Below are 24505 nucleotides of genomic sequence, written 5' to 3'. Positions count from 1 at the left end.
TATGATAATAAGAAAAGTGAATGAATAGTTGAAGCTGCCAGCCACACATCTAAGTGGCTGGCTATGCTTTGTTTATCACACGTGTTGATATCAGACCCTCAAAACCAAAACACGTACACAAAATCATCTTCTCATCTCCTCTTCCCCAATTTCATCTCAAAACCCTCGCACCAATCCACCGTAACCCTTCCACCGTTCAGCACTGCCACGAAACACCTCTCAACACTCCTCTAACAAATTCTTATGTTGGAACCCACTCCGGTTCCAAATCGATAAACGAATCGGTGAACGGGTTGCGTGATTTCACGATCAGATGACCGGCCAGATGGTAATCCAGTTACAACCGCTCTGAGAGAGATAGAAATTGACGATGACGTTGGTGAGTCTCCGCCCCTATCATCACCACTACCACCACCGCCTCACACTGCCAGCAGTTGTAGTAGTTGAAAACCCTAGACGGTCGGTTCCTGTCTCCCAAATCCCATCTTTTTACCCTAATATTAAAGAACTTTTTTGTCCAACACTGAAGAACCCTAAACGGCGATTGTGACGACGGTGGCGAATCTGGTCTGGATTTTGCCAGGTTCTTTCAGAAAGGTAACCTTTTTATAAAAATTTAATACTTTTGACTTTTCACTTTTGATTTAGCTTACTGTAAATTGATGCGAGTAGTTTCATGCTTTGGAAGCTAATTAATTTTGAAAAATAAGTTCCTGTTTCATGTTTTGAGAGATTAATGATGTATTTTTTCAGCTTTTAGAGAGTTATGGATCAGGATTTTTTTATATGGATTTAGAGTTCTGATTTTAGTTCTTTAGAAGAATTTTGGCATTTTTTGCATATTGTATATGCAGATTCAAGAGAGTATTTGGGTTTGTATATCTGACCTGACTCCTCAGTAGAACCAACAGAAGCTCGGTTAGCTCGTCATGTGTCTACCAATTAGCTAAGGATTTACAAATTTAGGAATTATGATTCAGAGTTATATTTATAATATTAAGTTAATCAACCTACTAGATCTAAAAAAAGTTATGGGCATGCAGGTTGATCACTTCTGAGGATATATCCTGGTGTATCACATTATTGTCCCGTTTTGATATAGAGACGAAGACATAACAGCTCGGACACAGGAGGCCCATCAAGATCTTTTGGGTTGGTTTGGTAAGTGATTAACAATCAACGATGTGGCTTAGAATAGAAGTTAATATTAGCACCATATCTTATTTAGATACTTTGTATTTTTGTAATAGGTGATGATGGTTGTTGCGTTGGAGGTGGAGGTGGTGGGTAAATGATGAACAGGGTTTGAGTGTTTGGTTGCAGAAGTTGAAAAGCCTACAAAGATGGGTGAAAGAATGGTCAGTTTACCTTTCTTTTCAATTTTGTTCTTTACCAATTACTTATATGTTCGTTTCAACATCCCATTTCCTGTATATAAATTTGATAAAAAATATATACATTTGATAGAAGTTTATTTTCAATATATTTTACAAATCATATTATAAATCATTACGTCAATGTAAAAACATAATATTTCGTTTTTTATCCCAAACTACTAAAATTTGAAATGAAATTATGATTTGAAGTATAGAGGAAGCATGTGGTATGTATTATTGTGTTTTTGTATAAACACATTTAATTAGCTGTGTTGAAATTTTGTTATTTTGGGGTATAATGTTATGAGCTTGATGAATTAGAGCTTGGTTTTCTAATGGTGTGGAAAGATTTTTAGGTGTTTTGAATCAAAAGAAGAGATATAGTGGCTGGCGTTGACAACAGTCAGTGTTTGCGAAACAATCGAGGCCGATGATTTTGAACCAACTTGGTACATATTTCGTTTTCCCTCACAAGGTACTTCCATAGCTTGCTTTGTTCTTACGCATGTTTTTTTATGAAGAGACTTTTGAGGTTATATGGCAGGGTATTCTAAGTCTCCGGTTCTCATACCACCTAGGGTTCTACCCTTGCTTCATGATTTAGCACAACATATGGTGCATGCTGGTCACACTTACAGGTAAAAAGAACTATCTTTAATGATGCTTTTTTTAAATAGTTGTTGGTAAAGGCATTAAAATGGCACGTCAAGTAGTTTGGGTAATAACATGTCAAATGGGGTTGGGTCACAACACGATTTTTTTTTGGTACAAAGCAAAAGGAGTAAGGGTGTTTTTATTTGGTACAGGTCGACACGCTTTCTATCTGAAAATTTCAACTTTTTCTAATAAATGGTTGGTGTGTCAAATAGATATAGAAAGCCTCTTTTATTTAAAAAAAATAATCTTTCTTTTGTGGAATTTTTGGAAGGGTTATAGATAGAGGTATAAAATGGACGTCACAACAGATTGAGAAATTCGTTAAAAGGTCTTTAGGTCGAACAGTCAAACCGAGTAGCATTTTGGTATGAGTCGATATAGATAGGGGTTGGCTCAACTCCTTTCTTTCCCAAAAAAATACTTTAACTATTAATCAATGGTTAGTGTGGTAAGTTTACTTACAAAAATGGGTTAGCAGGTTCAGCCCGACCTGAACTCAAAAAATCTAGACGAACCCGAAGACAATTTGAACCTAAAAATCGTGTTATACAAATGAACACCCAAACACGACCCAAATATTAACGGGTTGACCCAAACACGACCCGTTAAACTCAAATTTTTATATATATTTTTTTTCCAGAAAATTAATATATTAAATTAAAAATAAAATTGATCCTCACTTACCTTTCAAAAATAAGTCTATGATTGTGTTCGTATTTTTGGGTTCCCAGACGATACATGTTGATTGTTGAACTAGAAGATTTGAGAATTAGACAGTGTAGGATCGTGTTTTGACCCGAACGAGTCTATTAGAGGAGTTTTGATCAGATACAGGTGCGGAAAACAAGTACCTGACGTAGAAACAGCTAGATCTTCACTTAAATCACTTTTCTGATTGATATTACAACGTTTACATTCAAATCTCACACCGGCAACACCTCGGTATGGAATCTCACACACGTTACAAATGAGTTCGCTTATATGGTATATATAGTGCAGGTAGGTCCCCATATACGGACATGTCCGAATAAGCGGACATGACAAATAAGCGGACCTCCTATGTCCATATAAGCGGACCTGACACATAAGCGGACCTCCTATGTCCATATAAGCGGACCTATCAGTTTAAATCTATATGCCATCCTATTTTCTCGTAAAACACGCCCTAATCTAATCAATACAATGTATGACTCAATCCAAGACGAAATCAACAGATGTAGTGCACCAACAAACTCCCCCTCAGATGTTGATGGAGTCGTTCATTGAGTCACGACTATGCTGTGTCTTCACATCTTCAGTCTTGATCAGTCTCTGGACTTTTCTCTCTCTCTCTCTCTCTCTGTCTTCAGACTCCCCCTCTCGATTTACTGGCATTCCTTTGTTCTTCAGTAACATCTTCAGGATCGTTATCTGGCCTTCCGTCTAACAGCTTCTCATCTTATCCTGCAAAAGCTCTACCTCAAAGTAAATTTCTCAAATTTCTCTCACATACATATTTCAAACATAAACACATGAACTAACTCAGACTCACTTCTCAAAAACAAAATGATTTTCCAATCTGATGAAGCACTTTAAGGATTGATAAAAAAATAATCAGTTTTAAACACAAACTCCCCCTCAAATTATACTCATCATGATTAGTACTCAGAATTTTGAAAATCAGCTTTCCAATATCAGTTGTCAAAAATCTTTTTGAGTTTCCTGAAACTTTATGCTAAAACATACTGAAAATATTTTTGGATTTTAAAAAAATAATTGACACCACTTGTAAAAGCACGAGAATGTAGAAATGAAATATTTACAAACATATTTTTGTGAGTTCGTGTAAGAGGATCATATCAGTTTATGAGACATGTCACTAACACCGTTAAGCTTGATTACATTTTCATTTCAAAACAATTCACCTAGATTGTCAGTATATCTATCGGTCCACTGAAATTCTTACACAAAGTTCAATTGATCCGAGATACGATGTTAATGTCTTAGATACTGACTTATTCGTGTGTCTCACTACTTGAATATACTCCCGTATCCAGATCCCAATATTCAGTCTTACAGGTGAGTATACCACAGCTGATATCTGTATAGGGGTTAGATGCGAGGGCCGTGAGAGCTCAGGTCGATACTTCCGTATACGCAGAGAGATGACGGCTTCGGCTTTTTGGTGTGTCCCCTTTAGAGTATCTTTTGATTTCAACAGCAGCGACTATCAATTTTATTGTTTCATCAGCATGCTGAGGGCGAAGCTATGTTTCAAGCTTTTGCGGAAAGCATTATCCTGGGACTAGGTCAGTACTTCCATACAGCAGAAGTCCCAGGATAATACCCCAGATATCATCACTGAGCATAAAGACCTGGTATCTCAGAATAAGGGACCTTTCAAACAAGATTTCAGGGGTTACCTATATATCCAAGATGTTGTTACCCACAGAATAAGCAAGTTTGAATTTTTAGATTTATATCTCGTCACAATTTACTAAGTGTGTAAAAACCTACTGGCACATCCTCAGTGAGATTGTTTATCACATTTTATCTTTACATTTCTTTAGCATGTTGTTACAGCCTACTGATGTACTATCATTTCCTCTTTTCACAACAAAACTCATTTTTGAATTTTATCATGTTTTTGGCTTTTTCAAATTTCTAATGTTTTTGGATTTTCTAAAATTTTCTACTCCGCCTAAAATGCAAACACATTAAAGAAATTTGAAAACTATCTAAACTCTTGACCCACTTGAAAACATAAAAACAACATAAACTATACAGAAACACGACAACCGATATCAAATCGCCTCAATTCGCCATTCACTAGGCATAAACAATCTGAACTCCCCTTATCACAAACCATTTTCTCATTTAGATTTCAAAACACTTAAATTTGTTTTAATCAAAATAATTTTTCCAGAAAATGAGTTTCTTAACCACTTGTACGTTTACCACTTGTTTAAGTACGGGGATATGGTTCATCATCTTGTCAGTTTTATCAAATGTAGTAAATCAAGTACAACTTAATGTCCTCGATTCACTGTTTGCAATCAAGCAACATCTAAACCACTTGTAAGAATAACCTCTTGTAGGTATAACCAATCAATACCAATTGTAGGAATGAGTCATCTACAGTTTACCCATCAAAGTTCCGATTCTTGCTTCGCACTTACCAACCTGGAAGCTCCGGCGTAGTCATTCATCCTGTAAAATTATAACAATTTTAAGGACTTTTCATACAAACTCATAAAACATGAATGATGCCGATTCCTGATCCACGAATACAAACTTGGGGATCTCCGGCAAGTCAGGTTTTTCAAGCAAAGAAAATGTCCACCCAAGCCTGACCAGCCTTGGGTGATTTCAATTCAGATTTTGTTGGGGTGTAAGTTGCTTTCTTTTTAGCATAGAAATCCTTTACCCCTTTCACCTTCCCATCAACCATTTTTCCAAAAATCTTCTTAACTTTCCCATTAAATGCTTTCTCAACATCAAAATTATCCTTTTCAGAATAGCCCTGATTTGAGATTTCAGACTTTCCAACTTTCCTTTTAAAATTTTCAGTCCTCAATGGTGGAAAGTTCTCATCATCCATTGAAGGAACTGAGTTTTCATCATTCTCATCAAACTGTGGCTCTCTGATTTTGTGGAATCAGATTCATCACCAGATTTTACCTCAGATTTCTTAACAACCCATTTTTGGTTGTCAAGTTTCACACTACGCCTGTAAAATCTCTTCGAACACTCACCAACTTCAAATGTTGAATTTTTGAAAACTTTAAATTTTTCAGTTGGCGATTCGGTATTGTCAACAATAACTTCTTTCAGTTTTCCAGAAACTCCCTGTTTTGTGTTTGTCGCTTTCGGACAGTTCCATGCAACGTGACCGACTTCATCGCATCGGAAACAGGTTCTGGTTTCTTTCTTCACATAAGCTCCATTCTTTCTTTTCTCGGCAAGAAATTCTTGGTTAGATTGTTTCCAGAATGAGCTTTTTGCTTCCTTTTCCGAACTTGTTCCTGAAACAAATTTTGTATTTGTTTTAGAAAATTTTTCATTTTTATAGTTTTCTGATGGAGTAAAACCAAGTCCTTTCTTTTTGTAGCTACGATTTTGGTTTGGTTTCTTTTGAAAACCAGAACCAGAATTGTAACCTTTTTTCTTGTTTAATCTTTGTTGTACTCTTGAGGTGTAAGGTTTAGGTTTTACTTTAATATCTTCATCTTTTATTTCAGAAATATTACTTTCTGTTAATTTGAAATCCTTTTTGATCATTTCTGGTTGGTTTAACACCTCTTATTGGAAACTCCTTATCAAAATATAATTTGTCAGAATCATTCAAAGTATATGCAACTTCAAATGTTTCGTCATTCAAATTAGATTTTGACAGCAAAAATTCTTTACTATAAACCTGTTTTCCCGATGATTTCGAACTCTTTTCGGACGAATTTGAACTCCCGACTGACTGACACGAACTTTCGGACTCGGACTTTGACTCTGACTCCTCATCCTTATCCAACACTTGATCGACCACTCGTTTTATCAGTTCGGACTCATGATCTGTGTCGGACGCTGTGAACGTGACGTCAATATTGTCCGGTAAAACATCGGCTATCTCGGATTCTAACTTAATATTGACCGTCTGTTTTACTTCTTCCTCATTAGGTTTTCTAGGCGAGTACCCTTCCCAAATCGGAGGCGGACACTTATTATAACAGACACCCTGTTTCTTACCAGTATCCTTCTTCTTCTTTGGCTTTGTTTCTTCATCTTTAAACGCTTCAAAACCTTCTACTGTTGGATAAATTCTATCGATTATGTAGTCACAACCTTTGTAACTTTGCAGCAATCTTCTGATTTTTTCATTCTCAGCTGCTTCATTATCCAACTCTTTCTTCCACTTTGCACATTCTTCTATGTACAAGTTGATCTCTTTCTGCTTTGTCATCATTGTAGCATTCATCATCTTCAAAGCTTTCTCTCGTTCAGAGTTAGTCTTCTCCAGACTATTCACATGCCTGTTCAATACATCATACGACTTTTTCAAATTCTTTACATCAAACAACAATTGTTCTTTCAACTTTTCTAACTCACTAAACCTCTCATCTTTTTCTATACATTGTTTACAAGACTCTAAACATGTAAGACAGGGTTTTGTGACTTCAACGATCTTCTCGACTTCAACTCTCTTTTTAACTTCCACAATCTTCTCAATCATTTTGACTTCATTCATTTCCTTTGCAGCTTTCCTCTCTTTCAATTTCTTCAATTTTTCTGCAACATAAAATTCAAAAGTGTCAGAAGATAAATGAGTTTTTCCCAAATTTATCTATTCCATTTCTTCATCATCACTTGTTTCTGATGAACTGTTTTCAGAAGAAACACATCCTTCATCTTCACTCTTCTCTTCATAAGATAACACTTCCATCCATTCCTTCAGCATTTCTGGCTTTCGAACAATATGTGCAATGAAAGCATGAACATTTGAATCAGCTGGAATGTATTTGTCCCAGCTAAATCCTCCAGCCATTTTCTCATCATCTTGATCAACAATGCCATAATAAGCTTTCCTGTTTGCATCGTCGATCATTTTTCCATGTGCCGTTTGAGGTTCTTTTTGTTGATGCGGTTGATGAGTGATTTGTTGATAAATGGTTTTCCTATAATAATCATCTTTCCCAGATGACTCCTTTGCTCCTCTCGGCTCCTGATTCTTGCACTCTCTTTTAAAGTGGCCTTTCTCCCTGCAACGAAAACAAACAACTTTAGATTTATCAAATCCAAGATTAGAAAGATTTGCATCCAAGAAATCAGTTCTCCCTGTAACCAATCTAAACTTTTCTGCTCTCCTCAAAACGCTCGCTAAGGCCCATTTAATATCCATCAGTTCTAGCTCCTCTGCATCAATTTGGTCATAATCTTCCTTTGTGAGCATCGGATTACCAATTCTTCCGGCAATCAACCCTTCATAAGACTCTAATGCAGTGACCAACAATCCCATATGATGCTTTACAATTTCTTCAGAATAATTTTGACTATTTTGAAGATGCAGAGCTACATTACACTGAATCAAATGCCCATTTCCAGCAGATGCACTTTGAACACTTGGAGGATTCACCGTTGAAAAACCACTAGAGTTGACTGATCCTTGACTGCTTGGTGTAGGTTGATTTCCAGCACTAAATGCAGTTTGTATCTTTGGACTTGCTTCAGCAGTTTAAACATTTCCTTTATAGTACAATTTAATATCTTGTTGATGAGTAGAACTATTCATTCTAGCAATTTTCTGCTGCTCCAAATCCTGTGCCTCCAGCTTCTCGATAAACAGTGCAATAGATAGCCTGCTAAACTGTCCGGAATTCTTCAATATCATCAGATATGTGCCCCATTCCTTTTGCGGTAATGCATCTGCAAGCTTTTCAACCCATTTAGCTGGAGTTTTTGTAATCTTTAACTGTGACATGGTGCGAACAAGATGACAGTATCTTTCAATAAGAGTCTTGGTCGTCTCACCAGGCATACACGTAAAAAGTTCAAACTCCTTTTTCAACAAAGCTGCTTTACTTTGTAACATTTCAGTACTTCCTTCAAACTTCTTTTTAAGAGCTTCCCAGATAGAATGAGCATTATCATCATGTTGAAGTAACACAAATATATCCTCTTTCACTGCTTGTTGTAACAGATTAACCATCATCTTTTCTGCTTTATAACTCTCTCTCTCTTGCTCAGTGAACTCTGAAATGATTTTATCAACACCCACTGAATTCTTTGGCCTCTCATATTCAGTTTCGATGCACTCCTAAGCTTTCAGATGATTCGCCTGAACCCAATTTTGAAATCGTTTCTTCCATCCGTGATAATCTTCAATTCCCATAAGTTTCGGAGGTTTTTGCATTGTTCCGGTTTCATTCTCCATTGTCATGGTCTTTGTAATGTCAGACGGACTAGCAGGGGTTGTAGCAAATGCGTTGTAAAACTCAGTATCCATGTTTCACACCTGTATTACCTGACGTACACAAAAACAAACAGAACACAATTAGTTTAAAGACTTATCAATTAATAAAATAAGACTGATACTCTGTGCGAACTGAATCACTCGAACTGATGAATATTCTGTGCGGACTAGGATTGACACACTGTGCGGACTGAATTTGATGTGAATTGAGTTTGTTGTCAAAACGTGCGAACTACTATGACCCGGATCAAATTCAAACGGCCTGAGCCTTTGAGACTTTTGAACTCCAACTTGTGCGGATTTGGTAATGAACTGACAACTAAAATTTGAGCTTTGAGATTGAGCCGATGTAAACAGTGGGTTGACACAATTTTATAATGAATGGGCTTGATAATAGCCGACAAAAACAATTATCAATATGATATAATTGGGCCGCAAGATTTCTCAATATTCACAACTGTATTTCTCCGACAATTCTAATTAAGTATGACACTGATTAGACTGCACCTTTTAATCACGTGAACGATAATTCTTAGACAATCAGTCAACAGACACAATTACTCTTCACCTGTACTTTGTCCGATGAATGTTACAAGCCTATTCACATGCAAACTAATATCCGACAATTTTGATCACCCCTTAATTCTCATTGGACCTCAAATGTAGTGGATTGACAAAACTTCACTTGATTGGGCAGATGTCATGAAGTGGGCTGCTATCTTTGTTGGTGCACTACATCTGCTGATTCCGTCTTGTATCGAGTCATAGTCTTAAGATGTTAGATCTAGGCTTGAAATATGAGAAATTGTAAGATTTGTATAGGTTTAAGATATTTGGATCGCTCATGAGGACCATTAGTAGTTGGACCGCTCGAACGGTCATATGTTAGGACCGCTCGATCGGATATACAAGTGGATCGCTCCAATGTCACATGTGTGGGCCGCTTATTGGGCCTGTCCAATAAGCGGTTCCAGATCTGTATAAATACCCCATGAGCGATTGCATTTGTAACGTTTGCTGAATCTCGTACCGAAGTGCTGCCGGATCGAGAACTGGTTGTATTTACCGTCAAATCAATACAGAAAGAGTTTAAAGTGTATTGCAAGCTATTTCTATGTTGATTACTTGTTTTCCGCACCTGTAATTGACGAAAACGCCTCTGATCGACTCATTCGGGTCTCCAAACGATCCTACAAGTGGTATCAGAGCTTCAGGAGGAGGAGTTCTATAGAGAATAGCTGAAAATCGTCAAAATTTCTGCCTTCTACACCTTCTTTTTCAGATTCAGACACTTTTAACGGTCGAAATTTGCTGAAAATCTCAGGGATTGTGCACGATAGTACAGAGACAAACCTTTGAAAGTTTGGAGCCAAAATTCAAAGGAAAAACAGGTCCGATTGGTAGTTCGCTTTTTCGGATAATCGTGGGTCGCTTATTGGATCACTGGTGAACGGCTCGAACAGCATCATTTTGGGCCGCTTATTCGATCGGATGACATGGTCCGCTCCAAATTAACTTTGTGAACCGCTCGTTCGGACATAGTTGAATCGCTCGTTCGGACATAGTTGAACCGCTCATCCGAACGAACACTTCTTAGACCGCTTTTGTGACCAAATTGAATTTTTAGATCGCTTTTGTGAACAGTTGACATCATTAGTTCGCTTTTAAGGTTGTTTGAAATATCTTTCGAAAATTTAAAAATGGACGAGAACTTTTATAATGCGTTCGCTACTCCTAGTACCCCAATCACCGCTATTCAAACCACGATGCTAGAAAATGAAACAGGGACGATGCAAAAGCCTCCCAAGTTAATGAACATCGAAGAATATAAAGGTTGGGAAGGTCGGTTTGAGAATTGGGTGCAAGCGAATTATCTTGACGCTTGGGAATGCGTAGAAACAAAGTATGTTCGACCATTAAACGATGATGAAGAACCTGTTCCAATCAAAGATCTTACTACTGATGCTCGGAAAAAGTACAAAGACGAGAAAATGATGCTTAGTCTTCTTCAACATGCAGTGAAGGAAGATATCATGGTTCTTTTACAGCATAATGGAACTTCGTACTCGATCTGGAAAGCTTTACGGTCGAAGTTTAGGGGAAGTGAAGAGATGGTTAAAAGCAAGAAGTCGCTTCTAAAGAAAGAATTTGATCTTTTTCGTGGGTTAAAGAATGAGAGTACACGAGAGATTATTGAACGATACTGTAACTTGCTTGCAAATATGAAAAGGTTGAGTATTGAAAAGAGTAATGAAGAGTTGATCGACAAACTTGCTGATGCATTGCCATATGAGAGTTGGGGCACATACTTGATGATGCTCAGAAACAAGAAAGGTTTTAGCAATCTGACGCTCAGTAAGTTCATTGAAAAGATCGAAGCTCAAGAGATGGAACAGAGAAAAGTGATTAGAATGAAAGACTTCGATGGTGAACAAGATATCGGGTTATATTATAAAGCTGGGGTAAATGAGAAATCGTCGAATTCATCTCCAAAGATTGTGACTGGTATGAGTGCCAAGAGCTTATCTGAAAGTCCATCATCTGGATCAAGTAGCAAAACCAGCTTTACTTCATTTCCATCATTTGATCCAAGCATCTCTGCAACTAAAAACGGGAGAAAATTACAGTGCAACATTGTATTGAATCTTGAAAATGATCAAGATTATTCTGAGGAAATTGCCAAAAACCAAATGTCTTTATTAGGAATGGTTTTGGAATCTTATACTTGTTTTGTTGCAGGTCGTATCGGAAATCCAATGCTAACTAAAGAAGATTACGACCAGATAGATGCAGAGGAAATGGAGCTGATGGACATAAAGTGGTGTCTGGCTAGTGTTTTACGGAGAGCTGAGAAGTTCAAACAAATCACGGGGAGAGATGATCTTCGTGATGTGAATGTTTCTACTTTAGGTTTTGACAAATCTAAAGTTACATGTTTTCGGTGCAGGGAAAAAGGACACTTCAAGAGAGAGTGCACAAACCGAGAAGCAACTGGAGCTCAAAATCCGTTCAACAACAACAACGATTACTATCGCAAAGCCATCTATCATCAAGTTGGTCAATCATCTCAACAACAAAAACATCAAGCTCAAACTGCACATGGAAGAGATGTGATTGAAGATTCAGGAAAGAGAGCATGTGTGGTGAATCAAGATCAAAAGCAGTCGTTTAACTGGGATAATTACATTCCAGAAAATGGAAAAGCTTGTTTGATTGATCAAGAAGATGAAAAGCTTGCAGAAGGTTTTAGCTGGGCAAACTTTACTTGGGATGATTATGTTCCTGATCAAACCACAGCTTACACTGCATTTACAGCAAAGATTATAGATGATAGTGATGATGATACAGAGTATTGGGCGAGAAAATACAGAGAAGATATGAAGTTGCTTGCTGATAATGATAGCGAAGATGAAAAAGTCAAGAAGGAGAAGAAAAAGAAGAAGATTAAAACACCAGTGAGTAGTGATGATGAAGAAGTGCCGGTGGTGAGAAGGCAAAAGGTGACAGAAGTGCCTAAGTTTAAAGTTGAAGAACAAGTTGATGCAAAAGAAGTATCGGTAAAGTGTGAAAACTGTGAAGTTGTGAAAAAGCAGAACAACACTTTGATTTACAACTTGAACAGTTTGAAGGAGTCTTATGATGTGCTGAATAAGACGATGAATCAGTACAATCAAACGAGTGAAGAGCAAGCAGTTGCTATGAAGACACTTCAGGGAGCGTTTATGACAAAACAAAAAGTTGTAAACAATTACATTGAAAAGTGTGCTGCTTTAGAATAGAAGCTTGAGCTATAAAGAATTGAAACAGAGAGAGTGAATCGTTTGTTAAAAAGTTACTCATGTACTTCCTATGTGATTGACAGGATTTATCCTACAGTTGAAAGCATGAAGGTCTGGGAGGAAGATGAGATAACTGAAGAAAAAGCAGCTGAAATGAGTGTTGAAGAAAAGATTGCTGACAAAAAGAAGAGTGACAAGAAAAAGGATACTGGAAAGGTTTCATTTGGTAAGAAGCAAGGTGTCAGTTATAACAGATGTCCACCTCCACTGGAAAACGGATATTTTCCTAGACATCCTAACGATGAAAGAGTCAAAAAGGCCACAAATTTACAGTGGAAGTCAGAGTCATCGGTCAATCTTCCAGAAAGTATTGATGTTGTGTTTACATCATCTGACACTGATCAACAGTCTCAATTGATGAAGAAAGTTGTGGATCATGTGTTAGATAGTGATGACAGTGACGAGTCAAAGTCGGAGTCCGCGTCAGAGTCAAAATCTGAGTCAAAAACTCCGGTGCAAACAGAAAAACAGGGAAAATTAGTTTATGATAGAAAGTTTTTGTTGTCAAAATCTAATTTGGATCATGGATTGTTTAAAGTGGCTTACACTTTGAATAATTCTGACAAATTATATTCTGATGATGAATTTCCAATAAGAGGTGTTAAAACTGAATTGATAAAAAAGGTTTTTGTACTCACAGAAATTAATATTTCTGAAATAAAAGGCTTATGTCTTAATGAAAAACCTAAGTATTACACCTCAAGAGTACAACAAAGATTAAACAAGAAAAAGAATTACAGTTCTGGTTCAGGTTTCCAAAAGAAATCAAACCATAACGGTAATTTCAAAAGGAAAGGTTTAGGCTTTATTCCTACAGAAAAACAGAAAAATGAAAAACATGTTCGTGATTTTAAATCCAAAATGTCATTTGTTTCAGGTACGTCAACTGATGAAGAAGAAAAAACAAGTTTCTGGAGGGAATCAAACAGTGAGTTTCTGAAAAAGAAACAAGCTGAACAAAAGAAGGACTCGAGAACCTGTTTCAAGTGCAACAACGTTGGACATATCGCCAAAGATTGTTCTCAGGCAATACAATCAAAACAGGGAGTTTTTCGCAAAATCTTAGAAAAGGTGTTCGCGTTCGAATCACCACTTGATAGAACAAAACTGTTTAAAGATTCTATTTTTGAAACTGGTGAGAGTTCGAACAAGTTTTACAAGAAAAGAGCAAAATCTGATAAACAAAAATGGGTTGTTAAGAGTCTTGGTGAAAGCTCTAGCGATGATTCTGATAGGTTGAATTCAGAGGAGCTATCTTCAGGCGATGAAACTGATTCCACAAAGTCAGTTGAGCCACAAATTGTTTTGAAATGTGAAGCTGATGTAAAAGTTGAAAAATCAGTGCCGATTGTGAATGATGAGGAGTTTCCATCACTTCGGGCTGATAATTACAAGAAGAGAATTGGTAAAGTTGAGATTTCTAACCAATTTTTCCATGATGAACAGGAATTTGATGCTGAGAAGGTCTTTAACCCCAAGGTAAAACACATCTTTGGCAAAATGATTGATCGAAAAGTCAAAGGGGTTAAGGAATTTTACGAGAAGAAAACAAAGAAAGAGGAGGTTGAACCATCCCTGGTTTGTGACTGGGATGGTACATATTATGAACAGTAAGTCTCAGGACTTGCCGGAGCTCCCAGGTTGGTAAGCGTGGAGCATGAATCGGCATCTTTCTTAAAATTCTATTCGGTAATGTCAATTATGCAAACGGTAAAGAGGTTTGTTTATGATTATTGATGTTTTACAATTGGTACAGAGGTTTCTGAACTGAAAATGGTAAATCAAGGACATTAAGTTGTACTTGTATTTTCCTACATTGGTCAATAGACAAGATGATGAACCACATCCCTGAACATTTGTTTGATAAATCTACAAGTGGTAAAATCAATCAAACTTATTTTCCGGAAAAACCATTTTGATTAAAACAAACTTAAGTGTTTTGAAATCTAAATGGGAAAATAGTTTGTTGATAGGGGGAGTTCTGATTGTTTATGCCTAGTGAATGGCGATTTGAGGTGATTTGATATCGGTTGTCATGTTTCTGTACAGTTTGTGTTCATATTTTCGTTAATGTGTTTGAATTTTACGGGGAGTAAGAATTTTTAGAAAATCCAAAAACATCAGAAAATTTGTAAAAGCCAAAAACATGATAAAACTGAAAAAATGAGTTTTTGTTGCATAAAAGAGGAAATGATAGTACATCAGTGGGCTGTCACAACATGCTAAAGAATTGGAAAGATAAAATGTGATAAATGATCTTACTGCGGATATGTCAGTAGATTTCCGCACATTTAGTAGATTGAAACGAGATATAAACATAAATCAAACTTACTTAATTCGTGGGTAACTATTCTTGGATATATGGGTAACCCCCGAAATCTTGTTTGAAAGGTCCCGTATTCTGAGATACTAGGTCTTTATACTCAGTGATATCTGGGGTATTATCCCGGGACTTCTGCTGTATGGAAGTATTGACCTAGTCCTCGGATAATACTTTCTGCAAATGCTTGAAAAAGCGCCGCCCTCAGCAATCTGATTAAACAATAAAATTGATAGTCGTTGCTGTTGTAAAAAAGATTTGCTAAAGGGGACCCACCAAAAGTCGAAGCCGTCATCTCTCTGCGTATACGGAAGTATCGACCTGAGCTCTCACGGCCCTCGCACATTACCCCTTTACAGATATCATCTGTGGTATACTCACCTGTAAGACTGAATATTTGGGATCTGGATACAGGAGTATATTCAAGTGGAGTGATACACAATTAAGTTTAAGTCTCTAAAACATTAATATCGTATCTCGAATCAATTGAAATCTGTGTGAAAATTTAAGTGGACAAACATACTGACAATCTAGGTAAATTGTTGATAACTGAGAATGTTTAAAGCTTAACGGTGTTAGTGATATGTCTCATAACTGATATGATCCTCTTGCACGAGCTCACAAAAATATTGTCTGTAAATATTTCATTTTCTGCATTTTCTTCCTTTCAGAAAAATCCAAAAAGATTTTTGGTGTGTTTTAGCATAAATTTTTGAAAAATTCAAAAAGATTTTCGACAACTGATGTTGAATTGCTGATTTTCAAAATTCCGGGTGCTAAACATGATGAGAAATACTTGAGGGGGAGTGTTTGTGTGATATTAACTGTTTTCATTATCTAACCTTTTAAGTGGTTCATCAAAAGTTGTTTTGAAGGAGAGACTGAATTGGTGCAGTGATATATGTTTGAAATATATGTGAAAGAAATTTACTTTGAGGTAGAGCTTATGCAGGAAAACCAGACAAAGATCCTGAAGATGTTACTGAAGAACAAAGGAATTCCAGTAAATCGAGAGGGGGAGTCTGAAGATAGAGAGAGAGAAGCCTGTAGACTGATCAAGACTGAAGATGTGAAGACACAGCATTGTTGTAACTCGATAATCGACTCCATCAACATCTGAGGGGGAGTCTGTTGGTGCACTACATCTGCTGATTCCGTCTTGTATCGAGTCATAGTCTTAAGATGTTAGATCTAGGCTTGAAATATGAGAAATTGTAAGATTTGTATAGGTTTAAGATATTTGGATCGCTCATGAGGACCATTAGTAGTTGGACCGCTCGAACGGTCATATGTTAGGACCGCTCGATCGGATATACAAGTGGATCGCTCCAATGTCACATGTGTGGGCCGCTTATTGTGTGACAACCCTCACTAAACCAGGTATCCGTACGATTTAATTAATAGTTAATTGCTGCTTAATTACTGTGCTTAACTGAAATTGCTGACGAACTGCTACCTGATTTCTAGTACTTGTATATTCCTGCATCATACTTTGATTGCCGTCACTACATTATTTACAAGTTGAACCTTAGTGACAAACATGATGCACTAAAGCACAGTAGCATTAGAACGGATAACCTATTGAACATGCTGATAAAGCCAGCATCAGGCAGACACTGCCTCTAAGGGCCTGTATGAGCCAGAAATATTTTACTACACCCATAGTGAGTGTAGGGATACAAGGGTTGTAGAACTGCGTCTCTAGGAATAAGATATAATGATTGGATGTGCCTAAAACGTACTCTAAGCACGAAACACAGCACTTTTATTAACATACTAGCTTCTGGCTAACTAATAAAGTGCCAAAACATGAGGAAAATATTCCTGACACTTTGCAGAATGAGTTGTGTCACTAAAAATATTATTAACGACACTTAAAAGCTTATTTAAGCACTTTAACGGATTACTATCCAACCGAACAACCGGACTATACCCGGAACATAAAAATACTGACAATAATATTATTGGTCTTTTTCTAAGCCAGTTAGGGTCCCTGATTACCCTAACACCCGCTATAGAACGCATCACACCACTAACCGAGTTAACCCTAAATCTAATTGGGTTTAACATAACTAAACACTAACTATCTACTTGAAATCAAACTAGTAACCCCCCCCCCCTTGGGCCGATCGGTCACATTGTGACCAAGTGTAGTACCATTTTGATTGTTTTAATTGCTTGTGCTTAAAATCTAGGGGACATATTAACCAAGGGTTATGGAACTTGATTTTTGCCTATAAGTACCTAGCTTAAACCAAACATAACCATCCATCACCACAACTCACACTCACACTCCCTCTCCTCTCCCTTTCACTCTCGGTCGAACCCCCTTGGGTCACCACCACCATTTTCGGCTCTTGATCATTCCATTCCAACATCATACAAGTCTTTCGGGTCACGCATAAGGAGTCTTGGAGCAAACGGAAGTGGAAGGACCTCGTTATCTTGCTTTTATCCACCACCTTTTCGCATAGATTCTTCCCTAGCCTAGAGCTAGAGGTATAACACTTAAAACTCATACTCGGATCATTCTAAGGTGGTTAATAAGATTTGTAACGGTTAAAACTCGGAAACTTGCATTTTGAATCTTTAAAGTCTACTAAAACATGAATATAGTTGGTTAAAAGCTTAATACTTGTGTAAAAGTTGTAGTACTTGGAAGTGATGATTATTTAGGCCCGATCTACGTTGTGGTAGCTCGGATCATCGTTTAACCCGACTTTGTTAAGATCATAGATCTTGACATAAGCTTGTTTCTATCGGTACAAGGGTTAAAAGGTGAAACTCTACCACACGAGAAACATGAACTTGTGTAAAAGTATTTCTACTTGCAAAATAGTGTTTAAAACTAGCGGATCTACGTATCTGCAAGTGGTATTTTCGTAGAACCAAGTGTCGAGAAAATCATGTTTTATAAAAATCGGATAACACACTAACAAATATGATTTTTACAAACCACAAGTGTATAAACACTTGTGAAATGAAAGATCCGGCAAAATAACAATTTTTGTAAAAGATGACGGGAAGATGTAAAGATAGATTTATTCTAAAAACGAGGTTTTTACAAGATTTAGTTACTTTACACATAGATCCACAAAATATAACGGGATCTACACTATAGTTTTCAGAAAAACTACAAGTTCATGTGAACATGCGATTTACATACTTGTCGACTAGTTTGATGTGTCGGAAATTGTTTGATTGAATCAAGAAGTTGTTGAAGTGATTTTGTAAAAGAAAATGATACGCTTGAAAGCGTGGCCACCTCCAGTTACAGGGGAAACTCTGGCGAAATTTTTCTAAAATATAACAGTTAGAATTATTTACAAGTGTTAGAATTATTTTTGACATGTTTTCAAAATATATTTCGCCACGACTTTATTTACAAATATTCGGAGGTGGGATTTTCACAAAACTAAACGTGATAAATATATATTTGGTAAATATAATTTTTCACAACACTGTTTATGATTATTTTGTGAAAATACACAAATATTATTTTTAGAGTAAAAATAATATTTGCAAACGTTGACGAATCCAAAATAATACGAACGCTTTCACGATAAACATATAAGTTACAACGGTAATTATTATTACTACACGATTACTAAAACGTAACTTACGCATTATACGGAAATATTCATGAACGCGTATTTTATCAACGTATTATTTTTGGGGAAAAATCATGTGAAATAGAAATATAATATTTTTGAGAAAAATATTTATATTTGGAATTAGAAATGAAGATATATTAAGTGAGACTTAATATTATAAATGGAACGCACATGTATTAAATCCCCCATCCTTGGGAAGGAGATTAACTACCAAGTACATGCAAAATATAAACACGGAATAGTTGTCTAACTATTTCCCAAAAACCTAAACTATAAAGCTAAGGCACGGCCATCCGTTTAATAGAATTAGTACATGTAGGTCGTCGCACAGCTGACATTCGGAGTACTTGGTAGAGACGCACTGACTGTGAGGTCATGTCCCCCTTTTCTCTTAACTGTTTTCAGTTTTCTAAACTGCGGGGGTGAAATACATGTTACAATGTTTATGATTACTTTATACATGGTATGGTTAGCGTAAGGAGGGTTACTTCTTAGATCATGTGAATGGGTAGGCGGAAACTTGAGGTCATTAATCCTCAGGGTAGGACCGAGGGGCAGGAGCGATAGATCTATTTGGGTGTAGCGAGCCCAGTCCCAGGCCCAGCATAACGGACCTTGGGATGACTTTGTACCCGACGCATAAATCTGCTAGGTTTGAGCCTTCCCACTTGCATTTCACACATATCAATGGCCTTGCAAACCATTGGTGATCTCTTTTTCCTTATTTGCTACATACCAGGATTTTTGATAAATACAAAGGTTTATTTACTCACTTACACATGAACTCGCTCAACATTATTGTTGATTTTTCAACTTACATGTATTTCAGGGAATTAAAGATCTGGCACGGTATGGCATGTTTTTCCCGCTGCATTAGTCACCGAGGTCATCCAGGGTTTGGGGAATGTGACTCTTTCCTGGACAAGTCACAGTCCTTGAATCATGTTTATGTTAAGATTGAATTTGTAATGTTTGGTGAACAAGTTTATGGTTGTTAGGGTGTTATCCCGTTAAGACAATGTTATGGTATTTTTATTTTAATGGATGATCTTGCATATTTTTAATTCATATAGCTTTGTTATGATTAAGCTATGGTATTAAGAAGTCACACCAAATTAACCACGCTTCCGCAAAGCCAGGGTGTGATAGCTTGGTATCAGAGCTCTGATCATAGCGAACTAGGATTCCTTCTCGAGTCTAGACTATGATCACTAGGGCTCTCACGAAAACATTTTTACTGCATACCACTTAAGTCCAGATCCAAAACCTTTTTATAAACAAATGTTGAGCGCATTTTATTTATTATTTTAGGCTCAGTCTGGGAGGCTGAGGCTCGGTCTGGGAGGCCGAGGCTCGATCCAGTGGATCGAGGTAGTTGTCTAGTGGGACTAGGGAGTCAGTCTGGGAGGCTGGGAAAATTGGCTAGTGGGACTAGGAAGTCAGTCTGGGAGGCTGGGAGATTTGGCTAGTGGGACTAGGGAGTCAGTCTGGGAGGCTGGGAGAATTGGCTAGTGGGACTAGGAAGTCAGTCTGGGAGGCTGGAAGAATAGGCTAGTGGGACTAGGAAGAGCAGTCTGGGAGGCTGGGAGAATTGGCTAGTGGGACTAGGAAAAGCAGTCTGGGAGGCTGGGAGGCTAGTGGGACTAGGAGAATTATGTGATTTTTACTTGGTGACTTATGTGATTACCTGAATGTATGACTGATTATTTGTGCATATTTGTGTTGGTGTTACAGACACATGGACTCACCAGGCACAGGTGACTCGGACACCACCGGACCCCTACCTATCGTATCTGATGACCTCCCATCTTCGGAGCATGAGGTGCATACATCTGATTCCACCAGCACGGACGACGACGATTTCCAGCCCTTCGCACTACCCGAGGGTGCTGATGAGCCTGCGGATGGCCCCCCTGCTGAGTACTTACCCCTAGTAGTGATTCCGGCTCCTATATCTTTAGCCGTTTATCCCGCATATGAATTACTACTTGACGCCGAGGCTGATGGCGATATCGATCTGTTTGAGGATGAGCCTATCGAGGATGAGATCCCGAACGCACCCCTACTTCCCGCTGGCGATCTTCTGATGATCGCTGATGCCCCTGTCGAGGACTCACCCGCACATTCACCGGTCCCAGACTCCTTTGAGTCCGTGGCTTCCGCACCTTCTCACGAGGTGAGCGCACAGCACTTTGCACACGATTCGGATCCTGACCAGGCATCCTCTGCTGCACCTATTCCGAGCTTTGCATTTGAGCATGACGATATAGAGGATTCTGATCCCATTTTTCCTCCGGGATTCGACCCGGATCATGATATTGAGTTTATCCCGATGGACCAGCCCATGGAGGATCCCGCTGATCCAGTTGATCCTATTGATCCCGAGTTCGATTTCGAGATGGCTTTTGATGACCATGAGCCTGCCTTGGCTCCTGAGCAGGCAGCTGCTCTAGATCCTATGCCCGAGCATGACCCCGTACATGCTGGCATCCCAGTTGAGCCCGTTCTAGCTGACCCGCCCGTTGATGATCATTTGGAGGGCGATCATGTCGTTGTTGCTGTCGATCCTGTTGTTCCCCCACCTATTGTTGATATCCCGGTTGAGCACATTGCACCAGTTGATCCTATTGTTGCTCCCCCATTTGATCCCGTTCCACTCGAGCCTGAGCACGCACTGTTTGCAGACCACATGGATCCACCGGATGAGCATGCACAGCATGGTTGGATACCTGCTGATGAGGACGTTCCACCTTTGCCCCCTCAGATCCCTGTTACACGACCTGTTGATTTCACATTTCAGGTTCCTCAGTTTGTACCTCCAGCGAGGCCTGGAGAGGGTTCTTCAGCCCATCCTTTTGGGCACGTACCGATGTCTATTCCCTTCATGTCCCAGATGTCATCTGTTCCACACTCTACTTCACCGTCTCATGTGGCACCATTTGACCCCACCAGTGAGCCTTTGCTTTGGTCGACACCACCAGTCATGCCACCTACTAATCCTTACCATCCATTTCATGTGGGACACACTATAGAGGACGTCTTGATGTCCTTCGTTCATCAGCACGAGTCACACACGCAGCGTCTCCAGGAGCTCGAGAGAGCTCAGCTGCCACCATGTTCATGCCATGGTCAGATACACTCTCCTCTTCAGCCATGTCGATCATTACCCCCAGATTATGCTGCTCGTCTCTTTACACTAGAGCAGCAGGTTGCTTCTGTCATCCGTACTCAGCAAGCTATGGAGGAGGACTGGCTCCAGTTACGTCGCTTGCTTTACACTTACTTTCCCCCTCCTCCACCGCCATCTGTATAGAGCTCATCAGTACTGCTTGTGTAGACGTTGGTGAGAGGACCGCGATTGCTTTTGGTTGCATAGCATTTTGGAGACTACATGATGATACTGACTTTTGACACATACTTGATGTATTTGATGTATTTGACACTGATTTGATATAGCTTTTGGACAGGGGTGATGTAGCCCCTAGATGATTGATGATTGTATGACACAGTGATGTACTGATACACTTACGTTGTGGTCTCGATATATATGGCAATCGCAGTATTCTCATCATATTTGATTCGCTTGATTGCTTATTTACATTATTATGATATGGGATGTTGTGTGTATATTTTTATGACATGGGATGTTGTGTGTATATTCTTATGACATGGGATGTTGTGTGTATAATATTTGTGACATGGGATGTTGTGTGATTAGTATTTGTGAAGTATTGATAACATGAGATGTTATGTGCTATTACTATTACTATATACGTACGCTTTACTATGGCCTGACCGACGTAAACACATCTTTAGAAGATGCCGCCAAGACGTCAACAGCAGCAAATGCCTATGACCCAGGCCGAACTACAGCAAGTCATTGCTGCTGCTATTGCTCAATATGCTGCCTCTCAAGGAGGAATGAGTGGAAGCAACTCTGGCAACACTGGCAACAACAACAATCCACCTCATGGGGGCTCCTACAAACAGTTCTTGGACTGCAAGCCCGTAAACTTTGATGGCACAGGAGGTTCTGTCGCTTTTGTCCGCTGGGCTGAGAAAACAGAATCCGTTCTTCGCATGAGCAAATGCGCATTGGATCAGCAAGTCACTTACATCTCTGGGCTATTTTTGGATGGAGCCCTATCCTGGTGGAACTTGCAAGTACAGACACTTGGCGAAGCTGCTGCTTACGCGCTGACATGGACCGAATTGAAGGAACTCATGCGCAAGAAGTACTGTTCTCGCGCTGAAATTCAGAGATTGGAGACCGAGTTCTGGCATCTAAAAATGGAAGGTCCTAAGATAGCAGAGTATGTTCAGAGATTCCACGACTTGTCGCATGTGGTACCCTACATGGTCACTCCTGAGTTCAAAAGAATCGAACGCTTCATTTGGGGATTAGCTCCTCAAATCATAAGCATGGTGACCTCCTCCAAACCTGCGACTATCACTGAAGCCATTGATTTGAGCGTGGCTCTTACGGAGGAGGCAATTCGTTTGAACAAGTTTGATGAAGTGGAGCCTAAGAAGAAGGAGACTAATGTAGAGTCCTCTGGAGGAAACAAGAGGAAGTTTTCAAACTTCAAGCAGGGCACCGGGGTGGTGGTTAAGAAAGGAGAGCAGAACGCGCCAGCTCAGGATACAGCTGGTAGTAGAAAGAAAGGAAAGGGATACATGGGCACCCAGCCCAAGTGTAATAACTGCCAGCGCCATCATTCTGGCCGTTGTGGGTTGAAGGTTTGTGAAGAATGTGGAAAGACTGGCCACCTGAAGGAGTCTTGTTGGGCCACTGCTGGCCAGGGAGGCCAGAGAGGATATGGAAACAGAAACACCAACCGGGGCGGAAATGGAAATCGCCCCCAAGGGAACAATGGAGGTGATGGAAACCGAGTCAATAACGCAAACCAAGCGGGCGCCATGAATCGTAATCAGAGAAACAACCAAGCGGGAAACAATGGTGGGAACGGGCAGAGGCCCGGATGTTTCAACTGCGGTGATATTGGGCATTACAAAAGGAATTGCCCGGAATTAAACCAAGCTCGCGGAAGGGTTTTCAACATAGAAGCGAGGGAAGCGCGACAGGATCCCAATGTTGTCACTGGTACGTTCCTTGTAAACCAACGCTATGCATCCGTTTTATTTGATACTGGCGCCGATTATAGCTTCGTGTCGTTAGAATTTAAGAACATGCTTGGTTTAGCCGCTAGTAAGTTAAATATTCCATACTCGATCGAATTAGCAAATGGGAAGTTAGTAGAAGCTAATGAAGTGATTCAAGGGTGTGTAATCGAATTGGGAGAGCGTGAGTTCGCTCTAGATCTACTACCAGTCCAGTTGGGAAGCTTCGACGTGGTAGTAGGGATGGATTGGTTATCGAGTAACAAGGCCGAGATAGTTTGTCATGAGAAGGTCGTTCGTATCCCGACCGATGATGGTGAGACCATTATTGTTCACGGAGAGAAGCGTGAGACGCCGTTGAGGATTATTAGCTGCCTGAAGGCAAGAAAGTGTTTGCAGAAGGGATGTGCTGCCTTTCTGGCACACATTGTAGATAAGAAGGCTGCTGAGCCAAAGATCGAAGACATCCCTGTCGTGAGGGAGTACCCAGAAGTCTTCCCAGAAGATTTGCCTGGCTTGCCGCCACAAAGACAAGTGGAGTTTCGCATTGACTTAGTTCCAGGCGCCGCGCCTGTGCCTAAGGCACCCTACAGACTTGCCCCGTCCGAGATGCAGGAACTGTCGACACAACTTCAAGA

General features: G+C 39.1%; 1 long non-coding RNA gene across 3 annotated transcripts in view; it reads left to right on the top strand.

Annotated features, from left to right (window-relative positions):
- Positions 1-115: 115 nt before the first annotated feature.
- LOC110934297 overlaps positions 116-24505 on the top strand; it is a 32622-nt gene continuing 8232 nt past the window's right edge. Inside the window, exons 1-5 of one of the 3 annotated variants that reach the window (XR_004884354.1) lie at positions 116-597; positions 1044-1161; positions 1251-1358; positions 1733-2014; positions 2765-2810. This is a non-coding gene — a long non-coding RNA (uncharacterized LOC110934297). Of the gene's footprint in view, positions 598-1043; positions 1162-1250; positions 1359-1732; positions 2015-2182; positions 2240-2764; positions 2811-24505 lie in introns of those variants that run through there. The other 2 variants (XR_004884353.1, XR_002588214.2) reach the window with 2 other exon arrangements.

Source organism: Helianthus annuus, chromosome 16, assembly GCF_002127325.2.
Source record: "Helianthus annuus cultivar XRQ/B chromosome 16, HanXRQr2.0-SUNRISE, whole genome shotgun sequence".
In the NCBI taxonomy this organism is placed as follows: Eukaryota; Viridiplantae; Streptophyta; class Magnoliopsida; order Asterales; family Asteraceae; genus Helianthus; species Helianthus annuus.
The sequence above is the reverse complement of the archived record's forward strand: the minus strand, read 5'-3'. Positions and strand labels throughout refer to the sequence as shown.